The sequence below is a fragment of the Mytilus galloprovincialis genome, chromosome 4 (assembly GCF_965363235.1).
Source record: "Mytilus galloprovincialis chromosome 4, xbMytGall1.hap1.1, whole genome shotgun sequence".
Taxonomy (NCBI): domain Eukaryota; kingdom Metazoa; phylum Mollusca; class Bivalvia; order Mytilida; family Mytilidae; genus Mytilus; species Mytilus galloprovincialis.
This window is the reverse complement of record NC_134841.1, coordinates 58,149,776-58,160,397: the sequence shown is the minus strand read 5'-3', so window position 1 is coordinate 58,160,397 and position 10,622 is coordinate 58,149,776. Positions and strand designations below refer to the sequence as shown.

The 10,622-nt window shown below is 30.1% G+C and overlaps 1 long non-coding RNA gene across 1 annotated transcript; it reads left to right on the top strand.

Annotated features, from left to right (window-relative positions):
• The first annotated feature begins 448 nt into the window (after positions 1–448).
• On the top strand, positions 449–2,861 carry LOC143072528 (uncharacterized). The gene is made up of 3 exons (XR_012977222.1): positions 449–518; positions 780–843; positions 1,321–2,861. It is a non-coding gene; the product is annotated as an uncharacterized LOC143072528 (long non-coding RNA).
• Positions 2,862–10,622: the final 7,761 nt, after the last annotated feature.

The window sequence follows — 10,622 nt, the reverse complement described above, 5'->3', positions numbered from 1 at the left end:
AAGACTCCTAGTTAGGAGTGTAAAACTTACCGGGAAACAAGAAACAAAACTTTATTTTCTACATGCAAAACACTGAATTATTTTACCTGTTAAATATTTAAAGATATGTGTACCAGGTATATCAACAAGATTTACTATTAAAATTATAAAAAGTAAGCCTACAGATTGAAATATTACTTCCAAGGGGAGACAATTTCAACCAAGATTTGTTTATTCAATAAGAGATAACTCAGTAAATTATTGAGATTTTTGTGCAGTTGAAATCAAGTCATTATTCTTTTACTTCTTTTTTGTATTACATCTTTATAGGAATTTTACAAACTTAAGTGTTGATATAATACTAATCTGATTTATGTAGTAAGAAATCAAAACAATATTTAGTAAATGTTATCTTGACAAGTGAAATGGATTTGTAAAATATTTAATGTATCCATTTTATTTTATTTTTAGGTTCTTTCAGTGAGATGTATTCATGGTGTTGGCAATAAACTTGGTTGTCTTATACAGCTTATACAAAGGTATGTACCAGTCTGTTATTTTGTTAAAAAAAATATATCAATTTTTTTATAAAATTTCTTTATTGCTCTAGGAATATAAGAGTTGGTCAGAAGTCTACTCTCATTTATCAGTACCATTATATGAGTAAATTAAAGGATATTTGTTAATTGCATAAGTAATTGCTGTGTTGCTGGATAGCTGTCTAATCCATATATTCTCAACATGTATTACCTTTATATACTATAAACCAATTTTTGATGATGAAGCATTTTATATTTTAGGTTAGCATCACAGCTTGTCCATAAGGATAGAGGCTGGCAATAGCCACTGGAGCTGACCTTTATGGTGAGAATCAGGAGACAGATTTATGAACTAATTATCTAATAGCATGTCAATGTTGATTTTTACCACTATAATGATAAAATTAAGAGATGCAGTGTGATTGCCAATGCAATGAGTCAATTGACACATATGACAAAGATTTTAGCAACTCATATCACTTTACCACCTTCAACAATGAGAAAAAACCTATACTGTATTGTTAACTATAAAAGTCCACAACATGAAAAAATGATAAATCAATTATAAAGAAAAAACATTATATTTAATGTCAGACATCAAATAACTTGTTGTTCATCCTATTTTGCTAATAAAGACTGGTGTTTTAACAGTTAATAATGCCACCAAACCATTTAAAAAAAAAGTAAAAGAAAAGTTATGTGTATATATATTATTCCAGATAATTATTCTCTTGCATTAAATAGTGTTTCAATTGTATAGTTTTGACTGAGACATGTTTAAGAATCTATATTTCTTTTTCAGGTAACTTCTACTGTGGCTGCATAAACGGTTTGTGTTGGATAACTATAACAAAAATACAATGTAATTCAGACAATTTTTGTGTATGCACAACAACAACAGACTTCATGGAGAAAATGGTAACTGTGACCTAAAGCCACAGCAGAACCAATAGCCAAATGGATTCCACCGGTAGAAGCTAGCACTAAACAGGAAATAACTCCAAAATTTAGAATTGTAGCAGCACCATCTAAATACCCAGCCTAAACTCTGGTTAACACATAAAAGACACCAGAAAAATCAACCATAGATGTACTGACAGAGAATACTTACACCTCAGCAGTCCTGAAGATTAAGATGACGATGTAATATGTGTTGAAACGGCAGGATCACAGAAATACAGTACAAACCACTACTGCTATTAGTGGAAGAAGAACATACATACCAGACTACCAGTAGTTATAAAAAAATACCAGTAATAATTGAAGGATAATTGAATGACACAAGTAACAGTATGAGGAATATATAACATCTTCACCAGTGGAAAACAGTGGACAATAATATTTTAATTTCTAAATTGTATTATTTTGAAAACTTTGCAACTTTATTAACATATTCTTTTAACTCAATACATTCAACACATAAGTAACGCATACTAAGAGAGACAATAGATAGAACATTATGATGTAAAAAACTTTAACCAGATTAGTGACATACAAAGAGTTGAATAAAACTGAAGTTGATTACTATATTAAGGTGGTACCTAACACTACAGGGAGATAACTCTGTAAAATCAGCTAAACATTTAAATTATGTTGTGTTTGTTAAGGGAATATTAAGCTGCTCGATTATCAAAATAAGTGCTTGTCAAACTGCAGTTTGATATTTTTATCTGTGCTATATATATCCCACCAATAAATTCCACACACTATGACAATGACTATGAATTTCTACAGTCTCAATTTAGTTAATTTTCTAATTTTGGAAAAACTGAACTTATTGGAGATTTTAATTCAAGGATTGCAAAATCTGCAGACTTTTTGAAAACGATTCTCTAGATTTAAATGATTTAAGTATGAATAATTTACTCCCAGAAGTTTATCATGTAGATCAAGTTATTCCTAGAAATAATGAGGACCCAGTTCTAAATATTTAGGGTACAAATTTACTGGATATATGTAAGCTGCAAGACTTACAATATTAAATACAGATATCTAATCATACAAGTGGAACAAGAAATCTTATGATTTACTTTTATAGAGTCGTAGAAACTAATGAGATAAGGAATAATATTATTGATTTTGAATTTAAACCATTTTCTCTCTGCCAAGAAGGAATAACTGAAGCTTGTATATCTTATCTAAAATTACAGAAAAATCTTGTAAATTAAAGAAATTAATGAAAAATTTAAAAAATAAAACATATAAGAGTGATGGTTCAGTGAAAGAACATTAAAGTATTATAAATAGGGTAGGGCAAGATTTAAGATGAAACCCATTTAATCTTAACCACAAACAAAAATATTTTCAGTTTCTTTTAGTCATTTAGAAAATTGATAAAAAAAAGAAAAAATATGAGTAAAAACTGTATACAAAAAATCTCTTTGATAAATTATCAAATGTTTCAGAAAATAATCCTCATGAATTATGGAAAATTTTAAACTCCTTCAATCCAAGAAAATATAAAGTTGAGGAGAGTGGAGAACCTTTATTAAATTACCATGATACCATGATCCATTTTCAGAACCAGGGCATGTGCATTGACGGTGATATAAACTTTAAAAATAAGATACAGGAAGAATTTAAATTTATAGAAAGAGACATGTCTGTAACTTTAGAAACTGATAAACCAATCACATGCGCTGAAATTAAAGAAATCTTTATCAAAACTTAAGTAAGGCAAAGCCAATGGTCCTGATAAAATAGTATATGAAGTCATTAAATACAGTAGTCCAGTTACATTAAAATGTTATGTTAAACTTTTTAATCTTATTTTAAAAACTGGTCATTATCCCAAACACTGGAATTCATCTTTTATTATATTAATATTAAAATCTGGAGATAAATGCCATCCTGGCAACTACAGAGGTATTTCTTTAATCAACTGTCTGTATAAAATATTTAGTAGTGTTCTGAATAATAGACTAAAAATATTTATGATAAATAAATTTTCTGCCTCTCAGTTTAATTTCAGGGAAAACCATAGGATATCCGACAGTTTGTTTATATTGAAAATAATGATCAATGAATATCTGCATAAAAATAATAAAAATATATATGCATGTTTTGTGGACTTAAAAGGAGCATTTGACTCTGTTTGGAGAGATTGTCTTGTGTTCAAATTGGCTAAATAAGGGGTTGGCAAAAATTTATACCAAGTAATAAAAACCCATTTTTCAGGCACAGAATCTTCACTTAAATTTGATAATGCCTCAACTCCATTTTTTAATACGACTGCACATTTTTTTTTCGTAGGATAATACAATCATGTCGTCTGCGTCGTCGTCCAAAGACGCATATAGTGTCAGGACAATAACTTTAGTTTTAGTGAATGGATCTCTATAAATTTTTACAAGAAGGTTCAATACCACTAAAGGAGGGGTTGGGATTGATTTTGGGGGTTATGGTCCCAATAGTTTAGGAATTAGGGGCCAAAAATAAGCATTTTTGTAGTTTTTAAACAATAACTTATGTTTAAGTGTATGAATCTCTCTAAAATTATACCACAAGTGTTCATACCGTGAAGGGATGATTAGTATTGACTTTGGGGGGTTATGGGTTGAAATGTTTTGGAATTAGGGGCCAAAAAAAGGGGAAAAACTAGGTTTTATCTGGTCAATGGACATTTAAGACAATTTAAAAGCAGTGAAAGAGAGGTAATTCAAAAACATTTATCATACAATGTTTGGTAGGATTGGATTCACCTCCCTTACACTTCTTGTAAATTATATATAAAAAAATATCAGGATTTGGACTAATTGCAAAAAAGGGGTAGTAGTTTTCACTTCAATTTTTTTTAAATTTTATTGTTTGAAGAAGTAACCTTTAATTGCACAATATTACACAATATATTTATAAGATCTTGACATTTGTTTTGTGTCAGAAACACATATTATGTCAAAAATTTTATCAGAATCAAAATTCAGAGCTGTATCAAGCTTCAATGTTGTTTCCATACTTACCCCCACCTCTGCGGTCGTATAAAGCTGCATGCACCTTGCGGAGCACCTGGTTTAAAAACAGAGAGAACGCCAAGGCGACACAATCAGTCCTACGTTGTTTAACATTGTTTAACATTTTCATTAATGATATAAATAATATATTTTTAAATGAAGAATGCAGACCACTGAAACTAGTAGATTCAGATTTAAATAGTCTTCTCTTTGCAGATGACATAATTTTACTCTTAGAAACTAAAGATGGACTTCAAAATAGTATGAATAAATTATCCCAATACTGTGATAAATGGCACTTAACAGTAAACATAAAGAAGACAAAATACATGTTATTTCAGAAACAAAAACTGTAAATTAGAAAAACCAATTATTAAATATAAAACTCAAATGATTGACAATGTTTAAGAATATAAATTTCTTGGGTCTGTTCTTAGAAGAAATGGTAACCTTAACTACCGTATACTTTAATGATCTAGCCAAGAAAGCTAGGAAGATTATATTTTCTTTATATTCCTGATTTTCAGCTATTGGTAATGTGCCAATCAAAGTAGCATTTAGCTTTTTGATTCATTAGTCAGACCCGTATTAAAGTATGTATGATGGACTCATACCTACCATTCATAACAGCAAAAACTCGTGCAAACTATAGTAACAAAATTGTTGATCCATTTTCTTTTATAGACAGATCACCTTTTGAAAAGGTTCATTTATCATTCTGTAAATATATATTGGGTGTTAGAAAATGCTCAACAAATTTGGCAACTCATCTTGAAGTTGGAAGGTTACCAATAGAAAATTTTATTTAAGTCCAGTCTCTACTTTATTTGGCTAGGCTACACACTAAAGATACTAATCCTCTTTTTAAAGAATCATTTGAAATTTGTAAGATGTTAGATTCTTAAAATGTGTACTCCTGGTATACATATGCCAAAGATATTATCCATAAAGAGATAGAGGATCCCAAAAAGTTGTTTTCATGTAAAACTATAAAGGAAGTCAAATCTCTAAAAAAAAAAAGTTATCAAAGGAGGAATTTCAAATAAATATAAAAGCCTCTATAAAACTAATATTGAAAATGTATGTGAACTTAATAAACTTTTTCTCTACAAAGATCTCAAAACAGATACTGAGACAGAATTTTACTTGTTACATTCAAACTTTGAATTTCGTAAACTTATTACGATCCTAGTCTGTAACTTGAATTAGGTAGACATAAAAAAGTACCACGAAATCTTAGATAATGTAATTTTTGCCCTATTAAAGATAATTGATGATAAATTTCACTTCTTCTTTCATTGCGTAATAAATAAAAATTTAAGAAATAATTACTTCACTGAAAATGCTTCTCAAAATCCCAACTTTATGAGTTGCACTAATAAAAAAAGCTACAATATATACTTAATCCATCAAATTTTCAACATGTACAAAGTTTAGGTTCCTTTTTAAAACAGTCAATGGAACTGAGGTCAGGGGACTCTTAATATACCAGGGTTAAAAGTTTGTGTTATATCATTATGTTGTAATTGGTATTTTGACTTGTCACTATATTTTATACTTGCAACAATTGATATATATATACTAGTATATATACATATGCATGAGTGTATGTTAGTTTTTTTTGTTTTAGTTTGTCACAAACATGTTTCATTTGTTTATATGACAATAAAGATTGTTTATTATATTGTTTGATTTGTTTAAGTCTAAATATTTTAGGGGTAGAAGATAGTAACTAGATATAAGAAGATGTGGTACGAGTGCCAATGAGACAACTCTCCATCCAAGTCACAATTTGTAAAAGTAAACCATTATTATAGCTCAAAGTACAGCCTTCAACATAGAGCCTTGGCTGCTGAAATACCATTCAAACAGGAAAACCAACTGTCTAATTTATATAAAAAACGAGAAATGAGAAACACTTATGAACGACATCAACAAACAATGAACATCAGGTTCCTGACTATGGACAGGTGCAAACAAATGCAGCAATGCTATAATAGGCGCTTAAAAATACTGGTCAAGTCAGATTTTTTTACAGTAATTGTTCAAGAGTTGTGTCTTGCCTTTGAAAATGGTATTTCATATATTTCTGGGCGATAGTTTTAGTCCCACTTGCGGTTTTTGTGATTTTACTTTTGACCCAATCCTTTGAAATTGTATACACTAATGTGGATCATCGAATGCAGTTTAAGGTCTATTTTTTATGGTTTTTGTAGACTTCTGTCGCAGAAAGCTCGACATAGGGGTTGTGATCTGGGTAGCGTTAGTTAAATTATTAATAGCTTTATATTTTAGAAGGTAGACCTAGATGCTTCATACTTTGTATATAGATGTCTTATGTTCCCTCTTTTACATGTCCATTGTCCTTGACCTCTTTTTCATGGTTCAGTGACTACTTTAAAAAAAAGTTGAGTTTTTGTAATGTTAGTTTGTCTTTTATTATGAGATATAGAATAACAATATTTGGTATGTGTGTACCTCATCATGGTCATCATGTCTGTCAAACTTTTTTCACTTGACCCTGACCTAAGTTCATGGGTCAGTGAAATAGGTTTAGTTTTGGTGGTCAAGTCCATATCTCAGATACTATAACCAATAGGTCTAGTATATTTGGTGTATGAATGGATTGTAAGGTGTACATGTCCAACTGGCAGGTGTCATCTGAACTTGACTTCATTTTCTTGGTTCAGTGGTTATAGTTAAATTTTTGTGTTTTGGTCTGTTTTTCTTATACTTTATGCATTTATTATAGTGACTAAGTTCTATCATATTTGGTGCATGGAATGATTGCAAGGTGTATATGTTTTTTTACATAAATAAGGCCGTTAGTTTTCTCGTTTGAATTGTTTTACATTATCTTATCGGGGCCTATTATAGCTGACTATGCGGTATGGGCTTTGCTCATTGTTGAAGGCCGTACGGTGACCTATAATTGTTAATGTCTGTGTCATTTTTGGTCTTTTGTGGATAGTTGTCTCATTGGCAATCATACCACATCTTCTTTTTTTATAGCATCCGTGTTCATCCTCAACCTTTATACATGTTATGTATTATCATCAAATACAACTTACATTTCAATATTAAGAATGAACACAAATGTGGCCACTATCATTTAAGACAGAACATGACTCAATGATGCTAGTACACAAGAAATGTGCATTGAATTGTCAAAAATAGCCCATATTTATGTAGCAGAAGCATTCTACTTTCCAATAAATAACTAACGAGTTTCATTTTAATAATGTTGTAAAACTGCTATAATTTTGGACCTACTCCTTTAAGTTTTTGAGTTTTTTCTTATACTACTACTGTATATGCAATAGGTCAACTATATTTGGTCACTTTGGTGTATGGAAATATTTTATGATGTACATGTCAGTATCATAGGTTTTATTTGACCTTGACCTCATTTTCCTGGCTCATTGCTCAGTGTTAGGTTTTTGTGGTTTGGTCTGTTTTTCTTAGACTTTAAGCAATAGGTCTGATATATTTGTTGCAGAGAAGGAATGTAAGCTGTACATGTCTGCCTGGCATGGTTCATCTGACCTTGACCTCATTTTCTGACGTCAGACACTCAATAAATGTGTTCGTAGATAGATGTTTTTGTGTTCTGTTAAATTGTTCCTTTTAAAATTGTTAAACGATGATGACTGATGTACCCATATTTTGACTATTATATTTATTGTGTCTGTTTATTTAACGCATCAATGTAAAAATATCGGAAATTGATGAGACTGTCATTAAAGTGAGAGGGTTAGCGCTATAGAACCAGGTTTAATCCACCATTTTCTACATTTGAAAATGCCTGTACCAAGTCAGGAATATGACAGTTTTTGTCCATTCGTTTTTGATGCGTTTTGTTATTTTATTTTGCCATGTGATTATGGACTTTCCCAATTGATCTTCCTCTAAGTTCAGTATTTTTGTGATTTTACTTTTTTTTCATGGTTCATTGGTCAATTTTCTTGGTTAAGCTTGTTTTTTAGAAACTATAGGTTGCAATTCTGTAAATATAGACAATGCAAATTGCCATAGGAACTTGGACCTTTGCAGCTAAAACTGTAACACTTTTACTAGGAAGTTTCTTGAAAAATAACATCCCAGAAAGGAAAGTGTATATGCACTTCTACAGACATGTGACAGAGTTGTCAAGCCACAACAGTTTGGGTCTCATAACTGGGGATTTTTTATCAATTTTTTTTGGCGTACCCAATGTTTTTTGTGTGTTGAAACTGCATATCTTCCTTTTTTTGTAAAAAGAACTGATTCCATACCTTCAGACACCTGCATAGCCATTTTTACTTCATAATAATAGAAGATAAGGGGTTTTCAAATTTTTATTCATCATATATATTTTAAGATATGTAATAACAAGTTACAATAACAGAACAATATAAAATTTCAAACAATAGTCCCTATGTTGAATGTTTCTTATAATGTTTATACTAAAGCACTAAATCAATAAGTTATTTTACACAACAGTTAAAGCACACTTGTTTAAATGTCACAAGAGAACATGATTTTAAATAAACATATAAAGCACAGTTTTTACAAGAGCAAGAGCACTAATCATTGTTAAACATTAGTTCAACCACAATTTAAGAAAGTGACTGTTTGTATAAGGCACAAGGTGACTTTGCGGCTTTGACTAGTTCTAGTAGTACTATTTTATCAAAGGTCAAAATATAGCGGTGTGTGGCATATTTTCAACATTAATACGTCCTGAACATCTAAAATTTTAAACTGACACTAAAATTCTATCTTTACCTTCATTTTTGGACCTTATTCGGTGAAATATTTTGATGAACAATATGAAAAGAAATTAAATTCCAAAAATTAATATATACTTAACTTAAAAGATCTTAATCTTTTAGTGGTTTTTTTTTTTTCGTTTTCAAAAGAGAACTTACTTCAGCTGGTCGAAATGGGCGACCAAAGTTTGAAATTTTGCCATTCACAGTTTCCATAGATCTGTTTTATTGAATTTTAAAATTTTTGTCTTTTCATTTCTTAATCTTGATTATTAGTATTCAAGAACCAAAAAAAAATCTTGAATCTTTGCAGAATATAAATTTGAAACAGGAAAAACAAAGGTCATATACACAATAATGTATCGTGTGTTTTCTTAAAATATTGTCGAGAGCTTTGATTACGAATACACTCATGATAAAATCTGAAGAGTTCCTAGTAAGGTCATTTGACCTTTGCCCATTGGTGTTTGTTGGCAATTGATATATCTTAAAAAACAGAATTTAAACAATTTTTCAAGATACTTTAGATGTCATAGTTTCCAAAGGTAACGTATAATCACATATATTTAATTCTTCCAGTAATTTACAAATACAAATCGTCATTAGTAAATAAAATAGAAACTAAGACGCCAGAATAAAACTTTCTATGACTATAAATAATATGCAGTAAATAATTGGAAGAAATATGACTTTAGAAACATTTGGAACATGACTTTGGAAACATTTGTCCACTTAAATATTTAACTCTGATGGAGGTTCATGGTTTTCTGAATTGTGGAGAGTTGTCATGGTAGCAATGTAGTAAAAATGATCATCACAATTTTCAAAAATAGGTCCATCACTCTCGGTGAATAAATACTGAAAGACATTGGTGTATCACTGTCACAGGATAATTGAAAGACTGGTTTATTAAAGCTTCTGTTTGCTTGTCTTGGTAGCTGCACAGGTGACACTAAAGTTTTGCCATGTACCCGATTTTGAGTTTTTGGATATGTATCACTTGGTGTTGCATTACTATCAGTCGATGAGTTATCTCCCTTTCTGTTATTTTGTTCATTTTCCATGATGCTCAATTGAGGATAATTTGTTGCATCAAAGCTTGTATCCAGGTCCGGTCTATTATCTACAAATATATAGACGTAAAGTACATATTGTATGCCTTAACAAGAAAATCTTCTAGTTTGCTATTGACTAAAATTCACATAGTAAAAGAAAATTTTTAAGACTGAAAGACTATAGCACATGATATAAACTATTATTTTGGAAAAGGGAATTCTAGCAATCATATCTGCTTAAGAAAAGTTTACAATAACGAAAATATAATGTCTATAGATTATTCACTAAATATTTTTAAAAAAAAAGGTTGTTTACATCAAGGTTTTCATGTTTCCTGAAATTAATAT